This window comes from Mauremys reevesii, linkage group 20 (genome assembly GCF_016161935.1).
Source record: "Mauremys reevesii isolate NIE-2019 linkage group 20, ASM1616193v1, whole genome shotgun sequence".
Classification (NCBI taxonomy): domain Eukaryota; kingdom Metazoa; phylum Chordata; order Testudines; family Geoemydidae; genus Mauremys; species Mauremys reevesii.
In genome coordinates this window covers 7971562-7989900 of record NC_052642.1, presented here as the reverse complement: position 1 = coordinate 7989900, position 18339 = coordinate 7971562, and the positions used below count along the sequence as shown (strand labels likewise).

At 41.2% G+C, this 18339-nt stretch overlaps 1 protein-coding gene across 8 annotated transcripts in view; it reads left to right on the top strand.

Moving 5' to 3' along the window:
* The window catches only part of CAMKK1 (calcium/calmodulin dependent protein kinase kinase 1), a 163288-nt gene that overhangs the window by 22701 nt on the left and 122248 nt on the right, over nt 1–18339 (top strand). Inside the window, exon 1 of one of the 8 annotated variants that reach the window (XM_039507857.1) lies at nt 4191–4251. The exons of the other annotated variants lie outside the window; for them this stretch is intronic. The gene's annotated coding sequence lies outside the window, so the exon portion shown is untranslated. Of the gene's footprint in view, nt 1–4190; nt 4252–18339 lie in introns of those variants that run through there. 8 annotated transcript variants of the gene reach the window in all.

Here is an 18339-nt window from a genome sequence, read left to right as displayed (position 1 = left end):
GAATCCCACAATGGTATCATAGATGGAATAAGTAATCAACATCTCAGAAATACATGGCTGTGTTCAATCACATTTTCCCCCAGTGATATATAACCACCAGGCTGAAGCTGGTGTGATCCAGATCTAGAAGATTGGATTAGAGCCTTCTAATTTTGAGCTCTCCTGTCTTTTTAAAAAATAAACTCTCATTTGATGTTATTTATTGCTATGAAATTTTTAATGCTCTCTTCCCTTGCACTCCCATCTTTGCTTTTGTTCTTTCCTTCCATTCTTTTCTTCCTTTCCCCTCAATTTTTCTCCGTCTCATTCACCAAATGCTGCCAAAGAAGCTTGGTCCCAAGGAATCGCTGCCATTGAAGTGTGCCAGCAGTTGGAAAGAGACAGCTCTTGTTGCAGTGAAGTTCCTGTGGGAGGCTTTGTCCATAATGAGCAGAAGGGTGAGGGTGCAGTGGAAAATAACAAACACCGGGCTGATCCTAAGAAGTGCTGAGTGTTCTCAATACTGCAGTTGAGAAAGCCCAGCCACTCTTAGAAGGAGCTTGGCATCTTGCAGGATCAGTGCCACAGATTGCATGACTGTATCTTCCACAGGAAATCTTAACCCTAAAAAGATGATTGGGACTTTTATGTGTGTGGCTAGTGGCGATGAAGGCACAGAGGTCAGATGGGTGTCCATCATTGTTATGATATGTATTATAGTAGTATCTGGAGGTTTCAATTGAGCTATGGCCCCATTGTGCTAGGTGCTGTACACCCATCAGGTTAAATAGAATCCATGCCCCAAAGAACTTACAATGTAAAGACAGGACAGGTTAGGGGTTTGTTATTGAAGTGGATGGGTGATATTCTGTGGCCTGCATTGTGCAGGAGATCAGACTAGATGATCATAATGGTCCCTTCTGACCTTAAAGTCTATGAGTCTGAGTCTATGACAGGTGAAGAGTGTGAGAGAGCATGTTATCCCCATTTTATAGATGGAGCACAGAGGCACAAAGAGATTAAGTAACTTGCCCAAAGTCATACAAGAAGGCTGTGGCAGAGTTGGGAATTTACCCTAGATCTCCTAAGTTCCAGTCCAGTACCTTAACCACAAGACTATTCTCCTCCTTTAAAGTGTTGTTAATATAGGAGGAAGTGAAAAGATTCAGTCTCTCTCCCGCCTTGCTCTCTCAAGGGGAAAAAATGAGATCAAATCTTGCAATTTTCAACCATGCAGAACTCCCATTGAGTAATAAATAACTTGCAGCTTCTTCTTGGAATGATGGTCCCTATTGTATTCCACTGTGGGTTACCCATGTGCACCATGCGTACAGAGTCAGATAATTTGAAAGTAGTGTGCAGCATTTATATAACATCTTACCATCATCAATAGATCTCAAAGCAGGCAAGTACTGTCATCTTCATTTTACAGGTGGAGAAAATGGACATGCAAAGAGGTTAATATGATTTGGCCATTGCCATACAGCTAGTGAGTGTCAGAACAGGGGAAAGAACCCAGTTGTGGTGTGCGTTATCCACAGAGGTCATTGCAAGTTTTGAATGTGTAAAGACCAGGTAATTACTGCAAGTTTTGACTAATGGATAGTAAAAAGGGAAATTACAGAAAAAATCAAAACACTGGAACAGATTTAGTAACTGGGACGAATAATTCTGAAGTATTTTAGAATTTAAACTAATGGATGAATGCATTTACTTAATATAATGAAGTGGGTCTCTGTGGTTTTTTAATCAAACAGATGGGTAAAAGATTATGAACAAAAATGAGATCCGAATACAATGAATGCATTTAATTACTGAAAAAGACAAGAGGGTTAGTTTTTAAACTCAAGGAGTGAGCTTAAAGGATTTTTCTACATTGTACATTCAGAAAGTCTCAAATATTATTTTCCTTAAATCCAGATTATTACTCCTTTGTATTGTGTTGAATTTCTCAAGGGCAAAAATTGTTGCCGATAGTAAAATTTAGCACATATACAGTACTCTTAGCCACTTTTGTGAAACATACTAGGATCTATGGATTACATATAATTTCCATTTTATAGATGGGAAAACTGAGGCAGTGACTCATCTGAGTAAATCGGTAATAAGGAATACACTCCATAGTCCAATGCCATATCCCATGAATCATGCTTTATTAAATTAGCTTCTCTCCTAGTGTTATGAACCACATCTATACAATATGTTTCTACTCCAGTTTTTTTTGTGAGATGTGATTTTGATCTACGTACCCCTGGGAGGTATGGGCAATTGAGGGTTCTAGAGCACTTGTATTGCTTGTCAAGATGGTTCTATCTTGCAGGTTGCTTAGAATCCTGTTGTAAAACTCTTTCTAATTCCATTTTGCTTGTTTTCCAGATCAATTCAGGAATGGCTTATAGTAGCTGATACTTTACCAATTCCTAATGTTACAAATTAATGGTTTATGCCACTTGAAAGCTTGGAAAGCCAGATTTCCCACTGAAACTAGTTATTGCTGCTATCATATTGCACTTCTTACATGAAGGTGCTTTTCCTTTTCGTTGTCTGTCATTCCATGTCCAATTTGAGTGGATACATGCTGAGGATTATCCCATTCCATCGGGGACATCACCCAAGCCAGCTATACCCCCTAGATAACATGTAGCTCTTCGGCCTTGCTGCAGGGCCAGCCTCAAATCTCTTTCCTGTTGGCAGTCATTAAAATAGTGTATAGATAATCTCACCCTTGCCAAAATCAAAAGACTTGTGTGGTGGAGAGACCCAGTTTTTTACTGTTTTGCTCTTGTCCCCACAAAGAGGGGCCTGCAGAAGGGGACCATGAGAAACCCCTTTATTAGGTACAATCTGAGAATGTCACTGGATGGGTCCCAGAGTAAAAGCATTGATACAGGGCGGAATGATCAAACCCATCTACGGGCTTCAGATCATTAAAGTGGCCAATGTGTGTGAGGGGAGAAGCAAAGTAAATACAGCAAGTGCCTGTATTTAATCGCCAGCCGAAAGTGCAGATCAACAAAGCTGAAAGATAGGGAATTTATCTAGGCCTGAGGTAGGAGTGGGAAAGTGAAAGTAAATCTCATTCCCTTTGATAAAAGGCTCTGGGTTTGCCTTCACCTCTGTGTGCCAAGTGAGGCCAAGCTGCTTTTGCCATTTTTTAAATTAATTCTCCCTTTCATTGCACCTATCTCATTCTCCAAGCACACTGAATAATTAACAAAACATAAATTTGATCACAACAAATTCAGTGCTTCTCAGGCCCTTGTCCGTGCTTGGTAGGGTGGCCAGATAGCAAGTATGAAAAATCAGGATGGGGTGGGGGAAATAGAGGGGCCTATATAAGACAAAGCCCAAATATCAGGACTGTCCCTATAAAAACGGGACATTTGGTCACCCTAGTACTTGGGATTAGCCCTGACTCAATCATTGGTAGCCAGCAACCAATAGAGCTGAACACGTGCAAATCTGAAGTGCAGATTACAATATCTGTCCTTTACACCAGCTGAGTTTACAAAAGTTTCAATAAACTCCATTGGTGCAAATTGGAGCTTTCCTTGTCTACACTTCGGGTTTGGACTGGTGCAGCTACACTAGTAATTGGCCACCGTTGTCTGAATCCCAAGTATTGACCAATACATTAGATACAAACATTTGCTGCATGGACTGGGGAATATCACAGCATTGGGGAAAACATCCTTATTTTATAGCAGGGGGAGGCAACCTATGGCACGCAAGCTGATTTTCAGCGGCACTCACACTGCCCAGGTCCTGGCTCTGCATTTTAATTTAATTTTAAATGAAGCTTCTTAAACAGTTTAAAAACCTTATTTACTTTACATACAACAATAGTTTAGTTATATATTATAGACTTATAGAAAGAGACCTTCTAAAAATGTTAAAATGTATTACTGGCACTCCAAACCTTAAATTAGAGTGAATAAATGAAGACTCAGCACACCACTTCTGAAAGGTTACCGACCCCTGTTTTATAGCAAACTACAATATCTTGAAATAATGGTCCAAAACACTACAGTTTATAGTAGCCATATTGAAGGAATTGGGATTGTTGCTTTAGAATACTGTAGAATTTTATTTTACATGAGGAGTAACTGGTCCACCACATATTTACATTTACTACTGTGAGTTTATAGTAAAGCCACTGAGTGTTGCTGTTTACACTGCTTACCTTCATTACAGGAACTTGGTGTTAATGAATGACATTGCCCTACAGAGCAGGAAATACCCAACAACTCAGTTAGAATGTTAAGGCTCCAGGTTTGTATGTATTCTTCCAACATTTATTTGAGGTTTGTCAGCTCATGGGATTTCTGCTCAGCCCTACTTTACAGGCTGAACAAAATATGTTTATATTTAAAGAGCACCAAGTATATAATTATAATTAATTAATACCTTGTAGCAAAAGAGTGCTTCCAGTACGTTTTCCTCAATACTCAGTTCTTTATTCTTTGTAGGTCTACATCTTACAGTCGAAGAATCCCTTTTTTAGTTTTGTATTTGAATTAGTTATGATATTCTCCAGTTTATTTCAATACATGGAGTCTCATGTTTAACTTGAAGCACATAAAAGTAGACCCCATTGAAGATAGTGCTGTATTGCAGCCTTTAAGTTAACCTTACGCTGTTTATTTCTTTGGCTGTATTGGGACCCTAGATTCTACAGTTTTTGTCCGCTTCCTTTTACATGTGTGGTATAATAAATGAAAAGCATTTGGGATACAGTAGCTTGGTTATCTGTGGCTATAACAGGGCAAATAATTTGTAATTAATTTTACTGAATATTCCCTAAATCTGATAGAGTTGTCTGTGAGTGGGTAGGGATTTTTCTGATTTAGAAATGATTTGCCAAATAACTTATTTGGATAATTTTTTGGCCGGTAGCTTTTTTTAAATCTTAGGTCATGTCTAACTACCACTTAGGATGGCAAAACTTATGTCGCTCAGGAGTGTGAAAAAACACCCCCTCAAACTACATAAATTTCACTGGCATAAATGTTAGTGTTCACAGCGCTATGTCGGTGGGAGAGCTTCTCCCGCCGACGTAGCTACCGCTGCTCGTTGGAGGTGGTTTAATTATGTTGATGGGAGAGCTCTCTCCCATTGGCATAGAGCAGTTACACTAGAGATCTTACAGCGGCGCAGATGCATCAATGCATCTGCGCCGCTGTAAAGTCTCTAGTGTAGACATAGCCTTAGAGACAGATTTCCAATACGAATACTCGTGTTTGCAAATTTTAAAATGTGCTTTATATGACTATTCCCTAATGTTTCCTTAATTTCATTGTTATCATGCAACTCCCCCAGTCTTGTAACCTCCCCGTAGTTAATCAAGAGAGGAGCGAGTTGGGCCCTATGTATTAGTATTAATGGCACTTATGAAGTTAGAGGAATACAGCAGCTGGGCTAATAGCAGAGTGTTTTTTACTGAGTGTCTAAACAAGATGCAAAACATTACACTCTGTGTAATTGTGGATCTAATCTTGACTAAGAAAATTCTTGTAATGGGAATGAGATCCTATTGCAAGCTGCTGATTAATCAGCAGCTGCTTGGATGGCTGGACACTAGAATAGCAGGCAATCAATCATTAGACAGATTCAGCAAAATAAGCAGAGTGACTTCAATCCTCTTTCACAAGCAAAGACACTTCCGAATCTCGGTTGCTTTCAGAGTCCTCTTGTTGGCCCAGGAAGTGCAGGTGAAGTCCGTTGTTACCATGGCAGTTCTCCTCACTCACAATATTTCTGCATGTTGTTATTTACCACTTGAGATAGGTGATGGTGCTCATGAAGGCACACAATCCTGTCAGTTTCTTCTGCAATTGTGTGCCACAGCGTTGGAAAGCTTGGAAGTGCTGAGGGAGAGGTATTTGCTGACTGGGTATAACCAAGATGGAGGCAGAGTAAAAAGTGATTGTACTCCATGATAAATCTATGCTAATTGATGCTATCTGAAGTTTTGCCCCTTCATTTCTATTTTTTACACCATTTGACTTAGTTTGTTGGATTGTGACTGGCTAGTGAGCATTAATTAGTATGAGCCGTCTAGCTGAGGTCACATTGCTGTGTGGCATGTTGTTTACTACTTCATTTTCTTCCAGCCATTTCCCTCTTTTCCTCTCTCCCCCACAATGAACACCAGTAATAGCTAGAAGGTTATTCTGTGGCAATGAGAGAATTTCATTCTGAAGGGCCATAGTGGGAGCAGCACCTTCTTGTCTATTTGTTTTTCCATTTCATTTTTAAGAATCGTATGAATAATTTACATCTAAACTCCTCCTCCTCATTTATTATTACAGTTGTCCCTAACTGAAATTATAGCCCCATAATACTAGTCAGTGTAAAGACACAGTTCTTACCTTGAAGAGTACACTATGCATAGAAAAGACGGACAAAGGAAGTATTATTTTTTCTTCTTAAAATTAAGTGACTTGCCCAAGGTCACACAGGGAGTCTCTGGCAGAGCTTGCAATTGAACCCAGATCTCTTGAGTCCCAGTTCTGTGCCTTAATCCCAAAGGCATCCTTCCTCTCTGTGAAATACAGCAGATAGTCCACAATACATTACCATGTCTCCGTGGCTTTTACGTTGCCAAGCTTTATCTGGAAAGCAGGCTCCTCCAGCGTCTTGACTGACATATTCTAGTATTTTAACATTTACTTGAGTTATATAACAGCCAAACAATCTGTTTTGTGAGTTTAATATAAACCTAATTCCAGTGAGTCACATGCCATGCTTGCAATGGTGCAAAGTTAATGAGTTGGGGGAGTGACGGTGATTCTTTCTGGGCTTCTGCATGGAAATCTCTTGCTGCCTGAAATATCCCTGCTGTCTCATAGTCAAGTAAAGCTGCCAATTTTCCTCCCCCCAGTCACTTTCCATCATTGGGGACTCGTTCCGAAACTTTGAAAGAGCAGCGGATGCATCACATCAGCTCTCATTCTTCAATACCATCAAGCCCAGTGGTCTTCATTAAAGTAATTTATATGCCACAAGCAATTGTCTGTAGCCATCTCCAAAAGAGGTGTACATGGTTGTCCCAAATTCTCCATTATCCTGGCCATTATTTAAGTGCATTGCAGGGCAGAGGAAAGGGGTGTGTGTTGGGGGGTGGGGAGAGAGAATGATAATGGCCACTCAATTAAAAAAACACAGCCTGGTTCTTGTCCTGTAGAAACATGCCTTTTATTAAAAAAAAAATAAAAAAATGCAACATCCACGTAATGTGAAAACTTGGGCATAAATCTTAAGGGCCAAATCCTCAGCTGGTGTAAATCAGCGTAACTCCACTGAAGTCAATAGTGCTATGCCAGTTTACACCAGCTGATGCTCTCGTCTCGTCTTAATGTCAAAGTGAATACCTCTAGATGTTCTTTCATGTGCACTGAATTCTAGTATGCAGAATGGCCCTCTGTTTTAGCTCACAAATGTTAGTGCTGTCCACATGTACATGGCATCGTTCCAAGCATGACTTTGACAGTAGTTCTGAGCAAGACCAATCTACATCAGTTTAATAGTTTGGCTGGTCTCCTCGGCATGAACTGGTAACTGAGGCAGTGCAATCAGATTTAGGGCCTGATCTTACTGCAGTTTAAGTCAAAATAAAACTCCCATTGAGTTCAGCGCGAATGGGATTAGGCCATAGTATTGTCTGATGTCTTTCAGAGAAATCTTCTCATGCTGCAGTCACCTTTCAGGGTCTCACATAACCTAGCGCATCACTGGGGCGCAGTTGAGCATGATTTAAAATAAAACACAGCAGCGCTGAAGGATTTTTATTTCTTTTAAACTTGGTCAGTGAATATGTTGGATATACAAGAGGAAGGACCAGCAACACTTTCTTGCGCTACACACTAATGCAAACAAGTGGTGTGCAAACTTCCACCACACAACTTAGACAGTTTAGTCTGCAACACCCTTGCTGTTTGAGTCCAATGCACCTCTTGAGCAGAGATTGCCAGTCATGTCCCTCTGGTGGTTTTTGTGATGTGCACAAGTGGCGATCAGAATAAGGTCACCAAACTAGCTAGCACTTGTAAGAAGATTTTGAACTGGAGATTCCAGAAAGGAAAAACTGATCTACAGAACTCACTGTGCCACCTAGCTGCTTGATCTTGAGTTTAGCTGTTTAGCTAACCCAGCATGTCTCTTATTTATAACTTGTTTGCAAGAATGGAAGGGAAGTGCTGGCTTTTATACCCAGTCCTGCACTAATTTTAAAAGCATGCAGAGCACTTGTACATTATTTTCATCTTCAGATAGCCTAATTTCCATTGTTTCACCCCACCCTTCTTTATAGCCTTGTGTCTCCCATCCCCGTGAAGATTTTCTGATCAAGTTCCACTCCCTTTTAGAAATTGAGGTGCTCACTTTAGATTCTTGTTTTTCTTTTTGATGCTTCACAGATTGTGACATCGAGCTAAGTTGCTGTCTTACTAGCACACTCCGTGGTTGTAGGCAGCTGGGCAGGCCTGACACTTCAGTGATCTTTTCCATTCACACTGAGCCGATTGTTGAGAGATGCCAGTGGTACAACCTAGAAGCCTGGAAAAAACCCACAGGTCTGGAATTTCTGAGCCTTATGTGTTCAAGGCTTTGCAAGTATTTCCAACCCCACCCAAGCGGAGTTTCTTGATGAGTAAAAGGGAAAATGTTAGTTTCTCCTGCAGTTGAGACATTTACAAGCAAATCCTAAACTTGAATTTCTTCTGCTTGCACCAATGAATATGTGAAGTCCTGCTCAAGAAGGCAAGGCAGCCAGGGAGTGAAATTCATCTGGGGAATCAGTACACCGGAGCAGTAACAAAAACAAACAGAACATCCATGTTGAAAAATTGGAGTTTAAAAATGTTTGCTTATAATCAAAATGATGCTATGGTAACTCTGGGAAGAGAATGTTTGATTTACAACTGATAGCGTCCTTAGAAAGGCTGTAGTAGCTGATGATGACTGTTTTGTGGTTTTTAGTTCCAGTAACATCTCTTACATTAATAGATAGCTTCTTATGGTCTTATCTCTGTGTTAAACACTCAGATGAAGAATTTTGTTATCTAGGGCCCAGTCCAACTTATATTAAAGCCTGTGGACAGATGCCAATGACTTTATTTGGACCATTTTTTCCTCTAAAGAGTGCCGGGGGGAGGGGAGGGTGTTCAAGAGCTCAGCACCAACATTTGGGGTCAGATTTTTCAGCCACTCCAATTATGATACCTGTGACCAGCTTTTCAAAAGAGCTTGGCATCCAATGTGCACCTAACATGCTGAGCTCTTTTGAAAAGCTGGCCCCAATTGCAGGTGCTGATCCCTTCTGAAGTCCTTAGTATCTGCATCTGCTGGAACTCAGTAATAGAAGCGGTGTGTGCCAAATTACCTCCTGGCTGTCCTTTGACTAGCTCTGTGTCCCAGGAGAGCTCTGTGGTTGAGGTATACTTGCATATCTACCTGGCCTGTGCAATTATCGTTTCATCTCCACCCCAGTGGTGCTCTCAGAGCCTTATGGCCACAGTCACACATCAGTGTTGTTAGAGGAATTCTGCCTTCATAGGCAGCCTTTGTGAACACAGCTGAGATAAACGCTTTACAGAACTAAATGCAGGAACAGCTAATCCCTCAGAGCAGTCACCTTGGTCTTGCACGATGAACAGAGAGGCTTTGCTGCTTTGATTAACAGCACTGGTAAGAACATTAATTCACTTTTTATTTGGAAATGAGAAGAATCTGTCAAGAAGACGTTAAGGAATTAAGTACCAGGTGGAATATTGAGGTGGATTTCCTGACCCAATATATAGATATAAAATCTAGATCAGTAATGTGCTCAGTATTTATTAGTAAATATGCACTAATTCTGTCACTCTAAGGAGGAGATTCACTGTAGTGGAGAGGGTCAACACAAGGCCTATGCAATGCTTGAGACCCACTTACACCCTATTTTGAGTATTTAAGTGATGTATAGGTCTCGTGCTGGTCTTCTGCACTGGAGTGAAATTCACTCTGGGCATATGCTGAGCTTCCTATATTAACAACTGACAAACTATCAACCAGCAGTTAAAGGACACATCCCAATTTTTAAAGCCTCAGCAAGACCCAAAATACCCTGATTCTTGCCTCCCCAGCAAAAGCCTAAGCAAATAAAAGCACCTTGCTGTGCCAGTGTTGCCAACTCCTGCAATTTTATTGTATCTTACACTTTTTAAGCCAATCTCATGATTTTGGGGGACCTGAGTCCTGATTGTTTGAACGCTGCTTGTTGGCAGTATCGCTGTGCTCCCTCAGGATCAACAAACACAGTCCCTGAATGTTGGAGCAATGGGGAAAGTGACCCTTTCACTGGTATCTCCTTGATGTTTAACTCAGAGGACTGTTAACTCAAGCAGCAGAGCTGATCTCTGTGTCCTGGGTATAAAATGTAAAGGGCGACGTGGTCTCTCAATAGGCAGCTCCCACCCTATTAAGCACTTTAAAACTACTCTTACTTCCTGCACCTGGAAATGAACTGATATTCAGTGCAGGTGTCATGCTCTGTGCTAGAAGCACTGCTGAGTAAGGACAAGGTTCTGATATCTTTACTCATGCTTAGTAGCACCTTACCTCACAAGTAGCCCCATGGGTAAGACTTTTGGTACGGTACTGTTCAATATAAGTAAAGGTATCAAGTGAACAACCACCTTAAGTGTTGAAACAATACAAGAAACAAACCCATCCTCCGCAATTCACTAGTTTCCATCGAATCTCAAACATGGTTTTTTTTCCATCTTCCATCTAGCTATAAAACAGTCAAGTAAAATACAAAGGAAAGGTCACTTGACAGACTTAACATTTTATATCCAGTGTGCTTAAATGGTTTACGGAGTCGGAACTAAAAGACAGCTATTAAAGATCTAATCCTTGATGATTTTTCTTTTTAAAGGACAGCTGGAAAACTACCATATAAGGGTACATCTACACTACCTGCCGGATCGGTGGGTAGTGATTGATCTATTGGGGATTGATTTATCGCGTCTACTGTAGACGCAATCAAATTGATGCCCAATCGCACTGCAGTCGACTCTGGAACTCCACCGTGGTGAGAGGCAGAAGCGGAGTCGATGGGGGAGTGGCAGCGGTTGACTCGCCGCTGTCCTCACGGCCAGGTAAATCGACCTAAGATACACCAACTTCAGCTATGCTATTCTCTATTTGCGTAGCTGAAGTTGAGTATCTTAGGTCGACACCCCCCCACCCCCCAGTGTAGACCTAGCCTAAGAGTCCTACTGAAGTCCCATTGAATGGGAAAACTCCTCCCATCTTCAGTAGGGGCAGGATTTCACCCCCTAAGTGCTGGGGAATCTGACACTTAAGAGATGCCTAGGCCTTTTGCTAGCTCTCTGTGCAGAGGGTGAATTTCACCCTGGCCAAATAAACTGAAATAAATAAGACCTGGTAACGCTGGAGATAAGTTAATTAAAAAATATTATCCCGTTCTCTTTTGTGGAATGACAGAGTACAAGATAAACGTCTTTAATTTTTTTTTCTTTTTTTGAGTGGAAATATAAAGAATGAAGATTACATAGGAAAAAAGCTTCATATTGAACAAAATTATTCTGAATGCGGAGGTGGCAATATAGCATTTAATTCTAATTTAGAGATTTTTTGGGAACACATGATTGACAGAAAGTGAGGAGTGCATTATGTTGTTTTTCATCAGATTGTCATTCCTGCTATCCATTTACCTGTCAGCGGTGTACAGGAAAGCTTGTCTTTGAATGCCATTAACCCAGTTTCACGGAAAACTACTATACACTTCTTTTAACTTAGTGTCTATACAGACTCTTTACTGTATTCTGTTCTGTAGTCAGGGGCGGCTCCAGGCACCAGCGCACCAAGTGTGTACCTAGGGCGGCAAGCTGCAAGGGGCGGCTTGCTGGTTGCCGTGAGGGCGGCAGTCAGGCAGCCTTCGGCAGCATGCCTGCGTGAGGTCCGCCAGTCCCATGGCTTTGGCGGCAATTCGGCGGTGGGTACGCCGAAGGCGCGGACTGGCAGACCTCCCGCAGGCATGCCGCCAAATCCGTGTTACCAGCGGAACTCCCGCAGTCATGCCGCCGAAAGCCGCCTGCCTGCTGTGCTTGGGGCAGCAAAATACAGAGACGCCCCTATCTGTAGTAGAAAACAGACTGATTCTGTCCTGACTTTCACTGATCTAAGTCCACAGAGAATTTGGACAATCAGCTTCTTTGGAGTTACTTCAGACTTAAACCAGTTTAGCCGAGAACAGAATCTAGTCCCCAAAACTGGACCTGAGTGGTAGTGATTTCCTTAAATTGAAACATGGTTAATTTTTTTCCGGTTGAAACTTGCAATTTAAGCAATCTCTGTCCTTTTACAGACTATGGTACAAAACATGAATGGTGATTGTGAAACTAGAAGCAGAAAAACATTGATGGTCAGATTTGTACGTTATGGATTGTCATGTCTGTGTTAATAACTTGGAAAAATAGATCCAAAATGGTGGTAATAAACAGGTATTCTGCTCCTTGATCATGAGAGAGACAAAACTATATCTCTTTGATAATCCTCAAAAATGTATAATGTACCAAAAGAGAGGAAGGATGGTCTTATGGCTATGGCACTAAACTGGGACTCTGTAGATCTGGATTCAATTGTTAGTTCTATCATAGGATTCCTGTGTGATCTTAATCAAGTCACTTAATTTCTCTGTGCCTCAGTTCTCTCATCTGTAAAAAGGAGATAATAATCCTTCCTTTCTCCCAGTCTTTGCTGGATTTGTCTAAGTGTAAGCTCTTTGAGTAGGGGCCATCTCATAACTACATGTTTGTTCAGTGCCCAGCACAATGGGTCCAAATATTTGTTGATAATACAACAGGAGAACCAGTACTGCTGTTATCTATAGGAGGTAGAGTCAAGGCTGCAAAGGGATGGAAGCCTTTTCTCTTCCCATACTCAAAATAGTAATGCATGCAGCCCATGCCTCCCCCATGCAAACATTTCTATGAATGGTAGTCAATAAATAATACTAATAAAAGATTTGTTTTTCTAAAACTTAAATTTTAGCCAAACTTTTTTTGTTGACAGTGACACTGTCTCTTTGTTTGCACTTTAAACACTGAGACTGTAAACAGAATCTTACTGCAAATGTGGGACTTCTGCCATTATTTCTCTGCAGATGTACAATGTATATATTAGAGACCCTGTTTTGCAAGGTGAGAACCTGATTAGGTTTGTTTTAACAATCAATAAATGTTTGTTGTGCCCATTCCCACAAGAGTTAAGTTTACTCTGAATTTATAGTTGCCCATCTAAGCAAAAGTGGTATTGCTCCAAAGATTGGCTTCAGCATATATCTTATCTGTCTGTCTCTCTTTATTTTAGGATATTTTAGAGTTTACCATACTATTTGAGTGAGCACTTCCCTGGTTAAAAAATATTAAATGTTTCTGGCTGGTGAAAATGCCTTGGCATTTTTTTAAATGGCTACTTTTACAAATGGTTATCTTTGCAAATAGCTCTTCTCTGCTTGTGATGATATTATGGGTCTGGTCCAAAGCCCATTGAAGTTAAGGATATTTTTCCACTGACTTCATTGAGCTTAGGATCAGGCCATCTAGGGGCAAAGTTTTTTTTTTTTTTTTTTTTTAATTTAACATTTTTATTGCGGTAGCTCCTAGAGGCCAGCTGGGTTGGGGCTCCTTTGTGTTAACTGCAGTAATTAGGAACAGTAATCACAACTCTCTGCCTCCCAAGCCATGATTAGATTGCACTTTTCTGTATGCATCGTAGCAGAGATGTGTTGTAACACTACTTTTGATGTTTTGAAGTTGTTATGACCTTTTGTCATCCCACATCTTTTGATATTCCTGCCAGAGTTTCTTGGCTTTCACCAGGCATGGAGTCTCATCCTATTGTACCTCAGGGTCAGGGTAGCATCCCCAGCGCAATCTGCATGTAGATGTCTGTATGCCTCTTCTCCCCACAGAGCGAGGAGATCCATTTCTTCTGCCCTACAACAGGCAGGAGCATGTCTGGTAGCTCTCTGCATGGATGCTAGCAAAGATGGGCTAGTAGGTGTGCTTGCCAAGGTGGGCAACCAGGATAAAGCATTTCAGAAACATGCTATGGTTTGTAAAGGGGAAGGGGGCTTCCAGTATCTGTGATCAGTGGAGTTTAAACTTTTGATTAGAGCAACTGCTGTCACAGAGATGGGGCATTGTGTGACAACTTCTGGAGGACTGTTAGGGTTGACACAGGTAATTCAGTGTCTACACTTGCACTATGTCCACAGAAGCAGGTCAACTTCGGCTCTGCGTTGTTTGGGATGGTGGTATTATTGCGTCAATGAAGCGGGGTGTGTATGTCAGCAAGAGACAGATTTAGGCGTAGATGCGTGCAAAACTATGCTGAAACAAGTTGATGTAGGTTGATGTAAATTTGTAGAGTAGACCAGGTCTTAAATTAAACTGGAGCCATGACCTGAAGTTATTTAAAAGGAAGCATGAGAGAAGAGAGTGAAAAACCATCATCAGAGTGACACTTACCTGCAAAGGTCCCATCAAACCGACCATGGAAGCATGGCCGAAAACCATGAAGCACAATCCACACATGTTTGAGGTAAAACATAGTGTGTCCTATATTGATGGAGTTCAAATCTTGTTAAATTCATGCATTACTATGGCATGGCTCTACTGAAGTCAGCTGAGCAATGTCGATGTACACCTGCTGAGAATCTGGCTCTCTGACTAGAAGTAACCTGGACTTGAACAAAAGTTTGACTTAGTTTGGCTTCTGTTATAATTCACTCTCCCCCAACCTATTGTTTTTGGCCAGCATGGACAAAGACAACATTTCTTTTACGCTGTGATCATCAGAGATGCAAGAGGCCACACTATACAACCAGCTCCTGTGTGCTAAGACCAACAGTAACAGAACAGGATGATTTCACTTTACCAGTATTAGGCATTTTTTATGTGAGTGACTGCAGAGGTCTCCCTTGAATTGCTGCTGATTACCTCAAGACAAAGGGACAGACATACCCCACTAAAGCCAGAGGACTCTAAATCAGGAATGAAGCTGGCCCTAATAGTGATGACAGATTCAGGGATTTGAAGCTTTCCTGGTGATCAACGAATTTCTCTTAAGTGTGGTTGCTTTCTGTTCTCTTTTGGGTCCTAAGCATGTACCTGTGTTATAGCCTCACTGGGAGTTTTGCCATTGATTTCAAGTGGGAACAGGCTGAGGGCTCTAGCATAGAAACCATCCTCCAACCACAGACCCAAAATACTTGCTCTCTTTTTAGAAGTATTTTTCCATTGATTTCCCATCCTGGAAAGGAAGGTTGCATTGGGGTATGATCATTTATCCTGAAACCAGAAGTGCATTGCCTCCTGTATGATATTCCTCTTAATTGCTTGTGTGATTCCTCTTCTGTCCTTCCATGGTTTTAGCCTCTCCTTCACATTAGCAACAGTCTAGAAGACTGCGGAATTAACAAGACCTGACAGAATTAAGCTCCTTTCCGCTAGCCTCTCTTCTCAAGGTGCAGCTTCTTGTCTGTTCAGAGGATCTGCCCTTCCTCGGGTTCATATTTCACTATTGCCAGAAGCACCAGTTCAAAGTACAGTGGAATTCTGCCAGTTATGTAATCCTACTAGAAGTCGTTAACTCCCTTATGCAATGGCAAGGAAACTTTGAGGCTGCCAGTGGACGTATAGTATTGACTTGGCACTTGAGCGAGAATGACTTGGAAGGAGATAGAAACGTAAAGGGGTTATCCCAGTGGGGAACTTGACAGATCTTATGGCATTATGACTGTATCAGGAGAGATGATGATTGCCCTTTCATTGAGGTTATGTTAAAAGGTCTCTTTAGTGTGAATGAGAGAGGAGGAAGTGGTTTGCAGCTGTGTTAAATAAATTACAGCCCAAATGCCTTGTGATAACAATAAATGCTTTGCTTTTCTTTCTTCACTGGGACTTTTATAGCACATCAGACATGATTAATGTTGAAGGCAATATCAATAATATGCTGGTGACTTTGACCTGTCTGCTAAATCTTGTGTAACGCACTGAACGGTGTGTTACATGTCCGCCTCAGTGGCTGATCCTCAGATGATTGGTGTTTGTTACTGCTCCCATCTACTAAACTTAAGTAGTAGAGGACTATGCTGAAGAGCCTAAATTCAGACCATGTTGTTGGTACATTGTGGGGGTTGTGACACCTGCCCATTTAACAATGATTACTGAAAATGGTGCCGAAACCCATTTCTCCTTGACTGTGCTTGCAGCTGCACACATAAGTAACAGCTAATTTTTGTAATGAAGATATGGCTTTTGATGGGGTAAAAAGTGCTTGGGATCTTTTACTTCCATGTGGATGGCCAGAAGAGAAGGACAAAAAAAACCTTTGATTTGACATTTTATCCAAAGAAAGGCACTACCATAATAAAGCGCCCCCTTAGTACTCCAGTGTTGGCAATGGGCTTGAGCCCAAGTTCCAGTGCAGGGCTGAGACTTGCAACATCCTGATCCAAGAGCATGAGAGGGCTAACTAATGGTTTAGTCACCGAGTCGCTGTGTGACGGTAGACAAGTCACTTGCTCTCACCATGAATCGGTTTCCCTCCTCTCTAAAATGGGACTGATAGAGACATTTGCGCCTTTTGTAAAGTGATTTCAGAACTTTTGGAGGAAAGGAGTCAAGTATTATTATTGTCTGTTAATGTAACCAGCCTGACACTGGCACATTGGAAGATCACTCCCTAATAAGGAATTTCCATTCTTTTTCTGGATCAAGACAGAAACTTAAAGGACTGGTCACTTTCAAAGGCCAGATTTTTAGAAGAGCTCAGCAAATTGGGGTGCTGAGCTTTTCTGAAAATCTGGTCCAAAGATGCCTGCCTTAATATTAACCTACTATGACAGTTGCCCCAGAATCATCTGAATCTAACTTTAATTATTTCACAATGTTTTCTTTTTTTTAAAATGCATTTCTGCTGCAACACTAAACTAAACTGGAGAAATTAACCACCCCACCTACTTATTGTGCACTGCGCAGTGAACCATGTCATACAGACTAATTATCCCCATCAGCCCCCATGTACCCTTCTTCATTTACTGTGTGATGCACAGCATGTCTGAGCTTAATTTTTAAATGTTAATGCTTAGAAGTTTTATGTAGCCTTTAAGTGCTTTGGCCTCGAACCTACAACTGCATAGATCCCCACTGACTTTAAGTGGGGTGCTCTGAGGAGATGAGGGTCTATCTGGGCAGATTTGTTTGCAGGATGAAGGCCTCTGTTTTCTGAGTCTGAAATGGTTTGGAGATAATAGAGGTGACTTTCAGGACCATGTGCTGGTGTGGCTCTTAAACCAAATATTGGGTGACATCTGATGTATTTCTGAAGTTGATAAATAATAAATTTCAGCCATTTATGTAAATGTCCACGTCTTCTGTAATATAGATTTCAAGGAGCGTGCTGCCTATCTCAGCCTAATGAGATCAGCGGCAATTACCCCAGGGTCTGTGAAATGGGAGCCTGTTCCCAGCCCCAGAGCGCTGGCGCATTAGCATATAAAATGGACAAGTGATTTAGATAATGAAATGATCTGGGCTTGCACATAGACTGAATGAGACTCTCAGCTCCAATGTGCTTATTCATCAGATGACTCACATCTCATTCATTTTTAGAAATAATACTTCCATTTCTTGACACTCCCAGAATCTTGTATGCAGAGATGAGCTTTTAAAAAATCTTGTATAAAAGAACAAAATTAAAATGGGCTAAGAAAGAGGGAATGTGGGAGGGATGATAACAGTTAAATCAAGATCTGCAGATAAGAATGTGATAAGATGTTATATAGAATGGGAGATGAAATAACTTATCCTGGCAACTACAGTGTCTGTCCAAAGAAATTAGCCTGAACTTTATAACCATTAGGAGACATTAATACATCTTGGGTGCTGTTGCTTCCTAAAGAGGCATTGTGGATAAGACATTTGACTGGGACTCAGGATATGAATACCTGAGTTCTCTTCTAAAGACTCTGTGACCTTGGGGAAGCCACTTCCCCTCTCTCTGCTTCTGCTTCTGTTTCCCTCCCCATCATTATCTATTTAGACTATTAATTCTTTGGCACAGGGACAGTCTCTCACTATGTATTTGTACAGCAGCTAGCACAATTTTGGTTGAGGCCACTAGGTGCTACTGTAATACTACTCCTGCTAATAGTAATGGAGTGCAGAGGCCAGGGATTGCTCTGCAGGTGTAGTTCCGCTGACTTTTATGGTTTCTAAAATCATGTTTTTCTGTTTTAAAAATGTTTTTTCTTTACCTTGCTGCTCTGTGAAAGATGCATAGGAA